Source organism: Procambarus clarkii, chromosome 71, assembly GCF_040958095.1.
Source record: "Procambarus clarkii isolate CNS0578487 chromosome 71, FALCON_Pclarkii_2.0, whole genome shotgun sequence".
NCBI lineage: Eukaryota > Metazoa > Arthropoda > Malacostraca > Decapoda > Cambaridae > Procambarus > Procambarus clarkii.
In genome coordinates this window covers 13,748,513-13,761,012 of record NC_091220.1, presented here as the reverse complement: position 1 = coordinate 13,761,012, position 12,500 = coordinate 13,748,513, and the positions used below count along the sequence as shown (strand labels likewise).

The 12,500-nt window shown below is 51.0% G+C and overlaps 1 protein-coding gene across 8 annotated transcripts in view; it reads right to left on the bottom strand.

The window, feature by feature from the left end:
• LOC123745666 (afadin) overlaps positions 1-12,500 on the bottom strand; it is a 356,634-nt gene that overhangs the window by 202,738 nt on the left and 141,396 nt on the right. For 2 of the 8 annotated variants that reach the window (XM_069312047.1, XM_069312048.1), the window contains exon 1: positions 1,293-1,675. The exons of 4 other annotated variants lie outside the window; for them this stretch is intronic. The gene's annotated coding sequence lies outside the window, so the exon portion shown is untranslated. Of the gene's footprint in view, positions 1-1,292; positions 1,676-12,500 lie in introns of those variants that run through there. 2 more of the 8 variants (XM_069312049.1, XM_069312050.1) reach the window with 1 other exon arrangement.

The window sequence follows — 12,500 nt, the reverse complement described above, 5'->3', positions numbered from 1 at the left end:
CTAGTCTAGTAGCATACCTTTGGACTTTTTCCAGCTTCGTCTTGTGCTTGACAAGGTACGGGCTCCATGCTGGGGCCGCATACTCCAGGATTGGTCTTACATATGTGGTGTACAAGATTCTGAATGATTCCTTACACAGGTTCCTGAACGCCGTTCTGATGTTAGCCAGCCTCGCATATGCCGCAGACGTTATTGACGCAGACGCAGACGCAGACGTTATTGTGTGTGTGTGTGTGTGTGTGTGTGTGTGTGTGTGTGTGTGTGTGTGTGTGTGTGTGGTGTGTGTGTGTGTGTGTGTGTGTGTGTGTGTGTGTGTGTGTACTTCGTTACGCTGTGTTTACAAGCGAGGCTCCGCTATTCATCCCCGGGAAAATATGATATGTGAAGTGAAAAGAGAGCGGTTATCCGCGCTCCCCTCTGTGTCCGGGGCGGTGGAGATGGTGTTGTTCATGGGGGGGGGAGTACTCACCTAATTGTGCTTGCGGGGGTTGAGCTCTGGCTCTTTGGTCCCGCCTCTCAACCATCAATCAAGAGGTGTACAGGTTCCTAAGCCTACTGGGCTCTATCATATCTACATTTGAAACTGTGTATGGAGTCAGCCTCCACCACATCACTGCCTAATGCATTCCATTTACTAACTACTCTGACACTTGAAAAGTTCTTTCTAACGTCTCTGTGGCTCTTTATCTACCCTTCCGATTTCTCTTAGCATTTTGTAGGTACTGATCATGTCTTCCCAAGCTCTTCTGTCTTCCAGTGTCTTCCAGCATTTCTCGAAGCCTTTCCTCGTAACTCATGCCTTTTAGTTCTGGGACTAGTCTAGTGGCATATCTCTGAACTTTTCCAGCTTCGCCTTGTGCTTGACAAGGTACGGGCTCCATGCTGGAGCCGCATACTCCAGAATTGGTCTTACATATGTGGTGTACAAGGTTCTGAATGATTCCTTACACAGGTTCCTGAAGGCAGTTCTGATGTTAGCCAGCCTCGCATATGCCGCAGACGTTATTCTTTTTATGTGGACGGGGACACACACACACACACACACACACACACACACACACACACACACGTGCGTGCGTGCGTGCGTGCAAGGTGTATCGTATGTGGAGATGAGGGTGATATACGAGGCAGTAAAACATCACTATAAGCCGCCGACACCCCGACTTTCCCCCCCCCCCCATCCTACACAATACACCTCCCAACACACACCTGAGCCTTCACTACACCCCCTCCACCCTCTTAAACCCAACCACACACACACCCGCCGACACACCACAACACGGAGACCAAACCTGCATTAAAGCCGTCTCCCACACCACGTGTTTAGCCCTCGTGTGTGTTTCGTGCGACGGAACAACACATTTGGAGTCTTAGCCAGATACGTTGTTCACTATCATGGAGACTGTTGCCTCTCACTGTCACTCCTGTCACTCACTGGGCGTTACGAGAGAGGGCCAACTAGTCAGCCACACGCTACCACTCACAGTTCAGTGACCTAGGTTGTTTGGCCAGCTACGGCGAGTGAGGGTGATGAGAGAACAGCGTGTGTCCACACCCCACTGCATGGTGTGGAATAGTGGCAGTGTGTGGCAGAGAGCCAGGTGCCAGGGGGCGGCGTGCGGCCTGGCATGGAGAGCAGGGTAGCGGAGGCGCCGCGCCGTGTCAACCTCGCGCGGTGCCCGCGGCAGAACTGACACGGACCAGCTGCGGCCCCCGACCGGATTCTTAAGCCCCACGGCAACCTTCCTTCTCCCGTCGTACGCCGCCACCCCGAACTCCGCCTCCCCCCAGCAAACACTCCCTCCACACACACACACACACACACACACACACACACACACACACACACACACACACACACACACACACACACACACACACACACACACACACACCCTACCTTATCACACCTGATACCACAACCACTCAAAGAGGACACCACCATTCTCGGATATAGATTGATTGGCCCAAGGAGCCCCTTCTCCCTTGAGGAATGAGGTGGTGGAGCGTGACATGACAGCCCCTGACACACGCTAATTGTCTCCACCAGCGTCAAGTGGCCGTCCTAATATGACCCCCCGTCAACCCCCCCCCCCCCCCCCCCCCCCTACACAATCTCTTGTACCATCACTACTCAACCAACACACAAGCTGCAGTGTGTGCTATCCTCTGCTCGTGCTGTGGTGGGCCGTGTGTACGACACTGGTGGCCGTACATGAAAGCACGTGCCCCCCCCTGCCACCACAACCAATTTGGCCCCAAATCCCCCCCCCCCAAGTATTATCCAGATAGGGAATAATATAAACATCGCCTACGTAGATTACTGCTATCAGCAAGTTGAGCAAACTCTCGCCTAACAGTACATAAGAGCAACTGCCGGGTCCACACAAACTTAAGTTACTCCTTAAAACACTTAAGTTGCTTAAAGGACAAATAACTCCTGGGATATATAGTACTGATGAGCAGACGAGGAGTCACAATAACGTGGCTGAAATATGTTGACCAGACCACACACTAGAAAGTGAAGGGACGACGACGTTTCGGTCCGTCCTGGACCATTCTCAAAATTGACTTGAGAATGGTCCAGGACGGACCGAAGCGACGTCGTCCCTTCACTTTCTAGTGTGTGGTGTGGTCAACATAGTACTGATGGTCTTGCAAGCTATGTATTTGTGCCAACACCATACATACTGACCCCACCAGCAGTCAGCGGCTCCTGGCTTCAGCACCACCCAGCAACACTAGTCTATGGTACTTCCTTCACACTGGAGTTTTCTTTTATATACCTCTGAGCCTTTTATGTACTTCGGAACTCCTTAACTTCCCCCGAGCCCCGCTCCTGTGCCAGGTAAGTCCACTACGGGCTCACCATAGCCCGTGCTACTTGAAACTTCTTCCCAGTAGCTGAATCTATAACAGCATCCTTAACATCTCCCAAGTTGTGTAAGGCGTTAAGGCTGCCATACAGCAACTCTTCAAACACTCAGTAATTAGCGTGCATGTGACCGAAGGTGACCAGGTAACCTTCAGATTGATCGATTGACGAAGATTAAGCCAGCCAAGAGGTGGCACGGGCATGAATAGCACGTAAGAAACCTTCAGAGTAGTTGTTGATTTAGATCCAGCTACTGGGAGCCAAAAGTTGCAAGTAGCACGGGCTATGGTGAGCCCGTAGTGGACTTACCTGGCACAGGAGCGAGGCTGTAACTGTAGTGAAAGACTACAACTAGACCTTCAGAGATTGATGATTGATGAAGATTAAGCCAGCCAAAAGGTGGCACGGGCATGAATAGCCCGTAAGTGGTGGCCCTTTTGAGCCATTACCAGTATCAAGAGCTGATACTGGAGATCTGTGGAGGTGCGACTGCACCCTACGTGAAGGGAGATGTCTCCCGTGAATGACCTTCAGAGTTAGACAGAGTCCTTATATAGTCGACTCATTCCACCTTCGTCCACACATACCACAATAGTCAAGTCTATCAATTATAGTGAAAGACGATCATGGATCTCAAGACAAATGTGTCACCAATCGGACAGGCGAACAAACACACGTGTACTCTCAACACGTAATTATAGCTGCAAGGGCTTGGGATTTAAGCTTCTTACTAGTTCACCGTTGGCCTGACCAAGCCCCGACTTGTACCACCTGGACACGTGGACAATACTGGAGGGCCAAGTACCAAATCTACACAGTAAAATAACAACGTACTGGAGTGAACGATATGGAAGAAAATGCAGAATAGAACCAGTGAAGAGCAGAGGTGCCATAGACACAATCAGAGAACACTGTATAAACATCAGAGGTCCGCGGTTGTTCAACGTCCTCCCAGCGACTATAAGAAATATTGCCGGAACAACCGTGGACATCTTCAAGAGGAAACTAGATAGTTTTATTCAAAAAGTGCCGGACCAACAGGGCTGTGGTGGGTATGTGGGCCTGCGGGCCTCTCCAAGCAACAGCCTGGTGGACCAAACTCTCACAAGTCAAGCCTGGCATCGGGCCGGGCTTGGGGAGTAGAACAACTCCCAGAACCCCATCAACCAGGTATCTAATTAGACTCGTGGCATCACTACTGACCCATGGAGTTCACTCCTCCACACCTCGTACACCATCACTACAACACTTCATACCTAAACCCCCTATTTATCCCTCTCTACCTCCCTCCCACTCCTCCCCTTCATTCTGTCACTACCCCATCCCATTCCCCTCAACCTATCTCACATCTCTCCCTGACCTTCCTCCCCACCATTCTCTCTCCCCCACCCTTCGCCAACACCCCCACAATATCGCCCTACGGGAGAACACACACATGTAGACTAGGGTGGGGGAGCCCTACATAACTTTCCCCAGCTTGGTTCCTTCTTTTGCTAACTACTCACACCTAGTCTCTCGTTAGGCAGAGCAGACAGGTGAGGCTTCTAAGAAACTCTCCAAGAACAACACGAATGTGGAGCGGAAAAAATCCAATCCGCCGAGAGGGCCAAACTAATTAACTCCGCGACGGAGAGATGAAAGTCTGGTTCACTATGGCTTCTTCGCCTCCGGTTTTCTCTGGTCAAAGTCACCGTTCACCGCGACCACGACCAGCCTCAAACTCTTGACTCATATGTGGTGACGCTCCGTGGCGTGTGTGGTGACGCTCCGTGGCGTGTGTGGTGACGCTCGTGGCGTGTGTGGTGACGCTCCGTGGCGTGTGTGGTGACGCTCCGTGGCGTGTGTGGTGACGGTCCGTGGCGTGTGTGGTGACGGTCCGTGGCGTGTGTGGTGACGGTCCGTGGCGTGTGTGGTGACGGTCCGTGGCGTGTGTGGTGACGGTCCGTGGCGTGTGTGGTGACGGTCCGTGGCGTGTGTGGTGACGCTCCGTGGCGTGTGTGGTGACGGTCCGTGGCGTGTGTGGTGACGGTCCGTGGCGTGTGTGGTGACGGTCCGTGGCGTGTGTGGTGACGCTCCGTGGCGTGTGTGGTGACGGTCCGTGGCGTGTGTGGTGACGGTCCGTGGTGTGTGTGGTGACGGTCCGTGGCGTGTGTGGTGACGGTCCGTGGCGTGTGTGGTGACGCTCCGTGGCGTGTGTGGTGACGGTCCGTGGCGTGTGTGGTGACGGTCCGTGGCGTGTGTGGTGACGGTCCGTGGCGTGTGTGGTGACGGTCCGTGGCGTGTGTGGTGACGGTCCGTGGCGTGTGTGGTGACGGTCCGTGGCGTGTGTGGTGACGGTCCGTGGCGTGTGTGGTGACGGTCCGTGGCGTGTGTGGTGACGCTCCGTGGTGTGTGTGGTGACGCTCCGTGGCGTGTGTGGTGACGGTCCGTGGCGTGTGTGGTGACGGTCCGTGGCGTGTGTGGTGACGGTCCGTGGCGTGTGTGGTGACGGTCCGTGGCGTGTGTGGTGACGGTCCGTGGCGTGTGTGGTGACGGTCCGTGGCGTGTGTGGTGACGGTCCGTGGCGTGTGTGGTGACGCTCCGTGGCGTGTGTGGTGACGCTCCGTGGCGTGTGTGGTGACGCTCCGTGGCGTGTGTGGTGACGCTCCGTGGCGTGTGTGGTGACGCTCCGTGGCGTGTGTGGTGACGGTCCGTGGCGTGTGTGGTGACGGTCTGTGGCGTGTGTGGTGACGGTCCGTGGCGTGTGTGGTGACGGTCCGTGGCGTGTGTGGTGACGCTCCGTGGCGTGTGTGGTGACGCTCCGTGGCGTGTGTGGTGACGCTCCGTGGTGTGTGTGGTGACGCTCGTGGCGTGTGTGGTAACGCTCCGTGGCGTGTGTGGCGACGCTCCGTGGCGTGTGTGGTGACGCTCCGTGGCGTGTGTGGTGACGGTCCGTGGCGTGTGTGGTGACGGTCCGTGGCGTGTGTGGTGACGCTCCGTGGCGTGTGTGGTGACGGTCCGTGGCGTGTGTGGTGACGGTCCGTGGCGTGTGGGAATGGTCTGTGACATATGCTAGAATATACACAATAAAACATCTAAATTAATGGGACAGCTTAAATTTGTAAAATCTGTATTCCCTAGAGCGCAGGCGGGAGAGATACATAATAGTAATTTCCACTTGGAAAATACCAGCAAGGCAGGATCAGAATCTGCACGCGGAAATAACACCACACAAGACCAGGAGGCATGGCAGGATGTGCAGAATACCCCCGTTAACAAGCGGAGGTGCAACAGGTACGCTGAGAGAGAACTCAATCAACATCAGAGGCCCGAGACTTCAGCACTTCCTCTAAACCTGAGTGGCATAACTGGCCAATCTCTCAAATTCAAATAAGTTTATTAAGGTATAAATACACACACAAAGGGTAGCAAAAGCTATTGTCACCCCCGTTAGATCTCTCAAGGTGTTCAAAGAGAACTTGATATGCATCTTCAAAGGATAACTGATCAAACAGGCTGTGATTTATACGTCAGGCTGCAAGCAGCCGCGTCCAGCAACGAGGAGGCCCAGTTAGAGACCGGACCTTGGTGACGATCATGGAACTCAGTGAAAGGTGAGAGAAAGGTAAAGGAAAGGTGAGAGAAAGGTAAGGGAAAGGTGAGAGAAAGGTAAGGGAAAGGTGAGAGAAAGGTGAGAGAAAGGTGAGAGAAAGGTGAGAGAAAGGTGAGAGAAAGGTGAGAGAAAGGTAAGGGAAAGGTAAGGGGAAAGATAATGTTAGACACTGTGAAGAACGCTGGCTTGGTGTGTAAGAGTGTTTCCCTACCGTCATACACCACCCACTCCCCTCATTAACTCCACCTCAGCTCAAAGGCTATTGACCATCAACCACACACCAGTACACTGCCCTTCACCGCCACCACCCCACTACTGCTCTCCCCCTCTCAACCCCCCCACTACCACCACTGCTCCCCGACCTAGCTTCATCAGCCTAACATAATCACGGATTTCTTGGAAGACGTTAACAGGTTGGGCTTTGATGTGCGTTATGACGAGAGGGTAATTGGGCAGGCTTACTGCCAGCCCAGGTAGTCGAGGCTTGTGTTTACACCTCAGAGTCTACCCTAGCAACAACAACAGCTTAACTGATCACCATTAATACACCAGCCTCTTCTCTTCATTTCCCACTACGTCAAAAATCCAGCCTCCTAAGCTAACCAGAAACGTACCAACCCAAGCACCCCACCTAACCTCTTGAATCCGATGCATGGAAAACGTAATATTCGTGAACCGTTACTTTTCATAGAAGGCTGCATTAGTAACGTTGGTTATAGTAACAAAATACGACCTATTAGTCGAGAGGTCAGGTTCAGTTACAGAGGCACGGATTTTCTTCAAGAAAAAACTACGATAGTTTTCTTCAAGAAGTGCCAGACCAACCGAGCTGTGGGTATGTGGGCCGCTCCAAGCAACAGCCTGGTGGACCAAGCTCTCACAAGTCAAGCCTTACCTCGAGCCGGGCTTGGGGAGTAGAACAACTCTCAAAACCCCATTCAGGTACAACCCAGGTCCACAGCTGAGGTAAGTCAGGTGGAAGACACTGTCGGGTGGGAAGGTGCAGGCGGGCATAACTGGCCGACCTCTCACCGTCTTCAAAGGAGAACTTGACAAACACCTTCAGAGGATATCTGATCAACAAGGCTGTGAGCAGCTGCACCCAGCATCCTGGTCAACCTCCATCAACCAGGAGGCCTGGTCAGAGACAGGACCGCGGGGACATTAAGCCCCGAAAACATCGCAAGATAAAGTTCCCCCACCTCACCTGCCATCCCCCATAAGGACAGACTGAGAGAAGTCGCCACTCGTAACCTTAGAGCAGAGAAGAAACAGAGGAGGGAAATGATAACTACATACAAGATCCTCAAGGGAATAGACAAAGTGGACAAAGGTACCTCTACCCAATACCACAGAGTTCCCATCTGCTTGATGGGGTTCTGGGAGTTCTACTCCCCAAACCCGGTGGTTCTTGTGCTTGATGGGGTTCTGGGAGTTCTTCTACTCCCCTTTCCAACTAGACACACCACTTGCCATACACCACACACACACTATACCATACACACACAGTCGCCTGCCATACAGTGCCACCATACACACCCCTCTACCCACCCCTATATGTAGTATTAAACTCACCACCTTCTTCATTACCTACATCTCTACGTGCTGGGTAGAAGGTCAAGACAGGGGAGGAGGGGTCACGTGGGAAGGTATCCCCCCCCCTGTCTAAGGTCACCCAGATCAGCACAGGTAGACGGGTGACTGATGGCACTACAGACAAGACAGCTAAGCCAATTACCGCCAGAGTCAAGGCCGTAATGAAGGAAACACATGGGAGAATGATTGACTTTGTAACCTGATGTGTTTGTGAGAGTCTGATGGAACACACACACACACATATATGACGGTTGACAGGCGGGACCAAAGAGCCAGAGCTCAACCCCCGCAAACACAACTAGGTGAGCACACACACACACACACACACACACACACACACACACACACACACACACACACACACACACACACACACACACACACACACACACACCCACACCCCCACCTACCTCTGGCATAAGAAATTGGCTCATTTATATCAATGTTTGCAGATGGTGCAACGCTAATGAGATCAGAACAGTGACAGATTATGATACATTGCAACTGCTTGGGATAACTTGTTCAAGGCTGTTGTAGCTCGCAGCGGCCCTCAGGCCCACATATCCACCACAACAAAGTTGGTCCTCCACTTCCTGCAGGAACGTACCCAACTGCTTCTCCAATAAACAAATTAATTACACACAGAAATCACAATAGCGTGATGCATCAAATGAACAAATCCACAAGGGCCGTGACGAGGGTTCGAACCTACTTAAACACATCCACCTCATGTTCCGGTAATATTTCTAACGTATGTTGGGATAACAAAAAAAAATCAGTGGCTTTTATTGTGATTTCTCCTCTATTTTCCACTGGAGCCTATTCTACACTTCCTGCCACATCTTTTGTTCCATTAGGTTGTTATTGTGCCGTGCACCTGTTAGGAGCCTTGCTGCTCAGCATCCTCATCTTCTGAGATGGTACAAAGCCTTTACGTGCACCATCCTCTCTACGCCTGACATTTGCCTTCTCTTTATTTCCATTAATTCAACGCAATCTCTTTTCGAAACGGGGAATTAGCACCGAGCAGTAGTCAAGGTCAGAAAGTGTAAGTGATTTTAATAGCAAGAATGTTACGTAGATGAATGTTAGGTCGGGAGCCGGCCGGCCGAGCGGACAGCACGCTGGACTTGTGATCTTGTGGTCCCGGGTTCGATCCCAGGCGCCGGCGAGAAACAATGGCCAGAGTTTCTTTCACCCTATGCCCCTGTTACCTAGCAGTAAAATAGGTACCTGGGTGTTAGTCAGCTGTCACGGGCTGCTTCCTGGGGGTGGAGGCCTGGTCGAGAACCGGGCCGCGGGGACACTAAAGCCCCGAAATCATCTCAAGATAACCTCAAGATAGGTGGATGAACGTTACATGGATGAATGTTAGGTGGATGAACGTTACATGGATGAATGTTAGGTGGATGAACGTTACGTGGATGACTAGCGAGAGAGGCTACATCCGTCGAGGCTGGGAACACTGAACAACTAAGTGTGTAAAGGTGTGAGCGGTTCCCAGCACACACACGCTACAATTACCGGTAACTGTACCGGGTGAACCGGGATGGTTGCGCACGTAACAACACCTATCCAATAACGTTGTGGTTCACCAGTATTAACTGTGATGCCGTGCTGGGTAGACTCGCGAGGCTACTGGGTACTTTCCAGGCACAGTAGGCGGTGACGAACACCAATATGGAGAGAAAGGAGTAATAGGTGGACGCAGGAAGAGGAGGGGGGAGGGGGGGGAGGGGGGGGAGGAGGGGAGGGGGGGGGGGGTGGGGTGGGGAGCAGCCACGTATCACCACGCCAAAGCCCTAGACAAAAATCACATATTAACGACATCAATCTGTTAATAAAGTACAGTATTGGGCTCAAATTCCTGAGCCCAGGAACCTGTACACCAGTTGATTGACAGTTGAGAGGCGGGGACCAAAGAGCCGAAGCTCAACCTTCTCTCGCTTTCATAGTAACGTCTCTCACTCTCACAGTAACTTCTCGCACTCTGCAACCTGTCACCTCACCTAATGCGCCTCATAGTGTACACTATGGTGCACAATGCACCCACTATGGTGCACAATGCACCCACTATGGTGCACAATGCACCCACTATGGTGCACAATGCACCCACTATGGTGCACAATGCACCCACTATGGTACACAATGCACAAAGGTGTACTATGAACAAAAGTGACTTAAAATACACAATACTGTACCTGAACAATAAGGGAGGTTCTCAACAAGATTTGTGGCAGAGCTAAGACGGTTGAAGCTAATCAAGATAGGTTTAATGGAACTAAACATTACGCGCCTAGAGGATAGCAGGAACAGAGGGGGAAATGATCACAACATGCGAGATACTGTGGAGGAATAGGCACTGTAGACAATCATAGCCTTTTCAGACTGAGAAATGGAAGAGCGAGAGGACACAGGTGGAAGCAGGAAACAGAGAGAAAGCAGGACAAGAGGACACAGGTGGAAGCAGGAAACAGAGAGAAAGCAGGACAAGAGGACAGGTGGAAGCAGGAAACACAGAGAAAGCAGGACAAGAGGACACAGGTGGAAGCAGGAAACAGAGAGAAAGCAGGACAAGAGGACACAGGTGGAAGCAGGAAACACAGAGAAAGCAGGACAAGAGGACACAGGTGGAAGCAGGAAACACAGAGAAAGCAGGACAAGAGGACACAGGTGGAAGCAGGAAACACAGAGAAAGCAGGACAAGAGGACACAGGTGGAAGCAGGAAACACAGAGAAAGCAGGACAAGAGGACACAGGTGGAAGCAGGAAACACAGAGAAAGCAGGACAAGAGGACACAGGTGGAAGCAGGAAACACAAATGAGCCGAAGGAATGTGAGGAAATACTGGTACCGTGTACGGGCGGTCAACAAGTGGAATGACCTGAAAGAACAAGTTGTGGAAGCCACCTCCACCCACAACTTTAAGGCCACACTCCACCAAGAATTTGAACGTCGGAATAGTGGAGATAATCCAACAAGGGAAGCAGATGGGGCTTAAAAGTGCTTAACCACACTTCCCAATAGGCATTGATAGGTGTTACTCACTCACTCACCGCTGACATGACTCAGTATTCACACACACAAAACATTTCTCGCACTCAAAAATAAAATAGCATATTTTAGAAGCGATTCCTTTACTCTCCGACGCTCACACTTGTGAGAGGTGAGGGAGGGAGGGAGAGGCATCGACCCACAATCAAGGATCACGGGTTCAATCTCCGTAGCAGGACGGAAACATTTGGGCAACGTTTCCTTCCTCCTCATGCCACTGTTTACCTAGAAGAAATTAGATTCTGGGGGAGTGATACTTCATAATCCCTCCGGCCAGCCACACCTGCTGAACCCCACACACCCGTTCTCGCACTTGCTTATAGTCAATATTGGCTTATTTAATAAGTGCATATGTGATATACTAATGGATTGTGAATATTTTAGTTTACCTTGAAAAGCTTCATAGAAAACACCGACCTCACCTAACCTTCTTAGTATGTTAAGATAAGCATCTTATTGCTTCTTATTTACCATTATTACTTAACTTAAACCGTTGATAGGTTAAGTAATAATTGTAAACAAGAAGCAATAAGATGCTTATCTTAACATACTAAGAAGGTTAGGTAAGGTCGGTGTTTTCTATGAAGCTTTTCAAAGTAAACTAAAGTATTCACAATCAATTAGTATGTCAAATATGCACTTATTAAATAAGCCAATATTGACTATAAGCGAGTGCGAGAACGGGTTGACCACACACACACCAAAAATCTGAAAGGTGATACATAATGCGAAAACAAACAAGTTAACCATGAACCGGTGGTACATAATGGTACACTTTAAGTAATGACGTACCATACCTTACCTTGACGTAACCCTGAAATAATTTCGAGACTTAGCGTCCCCGCGGCCCGGTCCTCGACCAGGCCTTCTACCACGAAGTTCAATACCATGTAAGTTCAATATCGTGAAGTACCAGAAACTAATCTCATCCATGAAGTGACGGAAATTATCACACCCCCGCAGCGCTAACCCGACTTAAAAGGACTCAAAACACACAACTCATAATATTGTGTTGCACAGTGTTGTCAGCTGGTGTGTTGATGAAGCCCTCTGATTGAATTAATTAGGTAGAAAGGGGTTCTGCAGGCAGAGGGGACAAGGAAGGGGGAAAAGGAGGGGGGGCAGATGGAGAGGGGAGGAGATAAAGGGTGGGGAGGAGATAAAGGGTGGGGAGGAGATAAAGGGAGGGGAGGAAATAAAGGGAGGGGAGGAAATAAAGGGAAGGGGAGAGGGGCAGAAGTGAACCACTAGTCATGAAGGCGTTGAGGGAGGTGGGGAATGTGGTGGGGGCGGCACAGTGTGGGGTCTGGTGACGGCCGTGAGCACTGGATACGACAGGGAGGAAAAACAAATAACAGAGGACATATTAAACACTGGGAATGA